This window comes from Physeter macrocephalus, chromosome 1 (assembly GCF_002837175.3).
Source record: "Physeter macrocephalus isolate SW-GA chromosome 1, ASM283717v5, whole genome shotgun sequence".
Lineage (NCBI taxonomy): Eukaryota > Metazoa > Chordata > Mammalia > Artiodactyla > Physeteridae > Physeter > Physeter macrocephalus.
Window position 1 is genome coordinate 37,475,337 of NC_041214.2, and position 2,851 is coordinate 37,478,187.

Genomic DNA, 2,851 nt, shown 5'->3' on the forward strand with positions numbered 1-2,851 from the left:
CACATACTAAGCATAGTCTTAAAATTCTATATTTTCAACTTCCTACCCATAGTGGAAAAGCTTAGGAAAGTGAGCCCCTTCCAACTTGTTTAAATCTCTCTGACCTGACAGATGAAGGCCAGTGTGTTGTGCGTGGGGACAACGGAAGGACACGGTATGGTACTCAATGTAATTGAATGAGAATCCAAAACCAAAGACGAGGATCTAAGGAAATATGAGCAGGTATATGAGGGACATTATGGGCAAATCTTGGGATAGGCTGTGGGCACTCGTGTGCATTCCTTTGCTCTCTGTAGGGCAATATGTAGGTAAGTCAGTTCCACTTAAAGGACTGGCATGGGATGTGTTTTCTTATGTATGTTTTTGTTTTGTTTTGTTTTTGTTTTTGGCCACACTGCGTGGCTTGCAGGATTTTATTTCCCTGACCAGGGATTGAAACTGGGCCCTCTACAGTGACAGAGTAGAGTCCTAACCACTGGGCCACCAGGGAATTCCCGGATGTGTTTCCTTTGATTCCCTCCGTTCATTTGGCTTTACATGGTCTGCTATATTCCGTTTTAAAGGTGAAACGCAGAATTCCATGATTATTCTGGCAGCCCCTCCCTTCCTAGTGAACCAAGCACTGGTTCAAGCTTTGATATTCTCGGGAGCCCACTGCATCTTTTCAGTCTTTGTTCAGTGGGTCTTGACTCTGGGGTATGAAGTGAGATAGGGTTTTTGTGGCCAGCAGAGAAGAGTGGCATTTCAGTGGAGGCATGTGGAAGGGGGATTCTGGAATACACACAATGGGCAGACTCTTTCTGTTATCCAGGTGTGTTCCCAGCAGAGGTCCTCTGGTCTTCGGCAGAGGTAGGGGTAGCAGCAGTGGGGGGAGAGTCAGATGGAAGCTACCACTTTGAGTTTCTCTGTGCCTCTCTGGCATGCAGGCCTTTGTGAACTGTAGCTGTGGCGTCTTGGCACAGACTGGCTCCTAATTATTGTGGAAGGCCACATTCTGGGTGGAGAATTGTATCCAAATGTCATGGTAACTCGATCAGCCTTTAACGCCAGGAGTTCTCTCTCAGCAGCTGTTCAGCAACCGAGCAACTTCAGCAACTTCAGTTCTGTTCAGCAGCTCTGAAGCCAAATGTTGTGCTCTATTAGGTAAATGGTTTATAAGAGGGTGGAAAGTAGGAAGACGGATGAATGTTTTAATATCTTTGAGTGCTATCCTACAGAATAAAAATATAATGAGGATGCTAGAGTCAGAGATTGTGTGGTTGGCCATGGAGAGGGATGATTTCCTTGCTGATCAAAGAGGCAGTAGCTGGAATATATGATGGAGGAAGACAATGGTGAGGAGGGGACACAGCCATTCTTTTTGAGGATACAAGTAGGAATGTCTTTGTATGGGGGTGGGGGCAGTCTTAAGTGAAGTTTGTTGCCAAAGTGTCCCCATTTAGATTTAGAACTGGGAAAGGATATATCAGATTCTGACAACACCTTGGCCTTTTCCTTTTATGATTTTTTAAAAATTGAAGTATAGTTGATTTACAATGTTGTGTTAGTTTCTGGTGTACAGCAAAATGATTCAGATATATATATGTGTGTGTATATATATATATATATATATATACATATATTCTTTTCCATTGTTACAGGATACTGAATATAGTTCCCTGTGCTATGACTCTGCTGTTTATCCATTCCCTATATAATAGTTTGCATCTGCCAATCCCAAACTCCGAATCCATCCCTCCCCTCCCCGCCCCCCTTGGCAACCACCAGTCTGTTCTCTATGTCTGTGAGTCTGTTTCTGTTTCATAGATAAGTTCATTTGTGTCCTATTTTAGATTCCACATGTAAGTGACATAGTATGATATTTGTCTTTCTCTTTCTGACTTACTTCACTCAGTATGATAATCGCTAGGTCCATCCATGTTGCTCCAAATGGCATTATTCCATTTTTTTTTATGGCTGAGTAATATTCCATTGTACATATGTACCACATCTTTACCCATTTATCTGTCGATGGACATTTAGGTTGCTTCCATGTCTTGGCTATTATGAATAGTGCTGCTATGAACATAGGGGTGCATGTATCTTTTTGAATTATAATTTTGTTTGGATATATGACCTTGGCCTAACTCCCAAAGTCTTTGTGATTATATTAAGGTTCTAAATGGAGTCGTCCAGGGTAGTTTCTGGGTGAGAGTCTTTCAGGCTGTGAAACAGAGCAGATCATCCTACTAGATTAGAGATCTTTGAAGCCCTTGACCCCTGGGCCTCCTTTGCATAGCTCTGGAGCTCCAATAAAAGCTACCACATCTTCTTGGTCAGCTGAAAACTGGGGCTGGATGATCAAAGATTTTTTTGCCCCAACACTTTCCTAAGGCCTGCAGGCATCCAGTTATCATCTATTGTAGATTGAGTTCTCTGCCTGGTGGGGCCAGAGCTGGGCTAGGAGAAGCCAGGGATTCCACCTCAGGCTCTCGGGCACTTATCTCCTGGTGTGGTCCCACAGCTGTTCTATTGTCATCAGCCAAAGAATACTCACATCAGGGAGTTTTGTGATGTCAGGATTGATGAAGAGCTGAAACTGCCATCTGTATCCTGTGGTGCTCAAGCATAGAGAATCATCAGAAGCACCTGGAGGAGTCTTTGAATGAGAGATTCCCAAGCTTCTAGAGCTTGTTTTTTTGTTTTTTTTTTTTAACATCTTTATTGGAGTATAATTGCTTTACAATGGTGTGTTAGTTTCTGCTTTACAACAAAGTGAATCAGTTATACTTATACATATGTTCCCATATCTCTTCCCTCTTGCGTCTCCCTCCCTCCCACCCTCCCTATCCCACCCCTCTAGGTGGTCACA

At 43.1% G+C, this 2,851-nt stretch overlaps 1 non-coding gene across 1 annotated transcript; it reads right to left on the reverse strand.

Moving 5' to 3' along the window:
* Positions 1-417: 417 nt before the first annotated feature.
* On the reverse strand, positions 418-490 carry TRNAD-GUC (transfer RNA aspartic acid (anticodon GUC)). The gene has a single exon. It is a non-coding gene; the product is annotated as a tRNA-Asp (tRNA).
* Between the last annotated feature and the right edge of the window lie 2,361 nt (positions 491-2,851).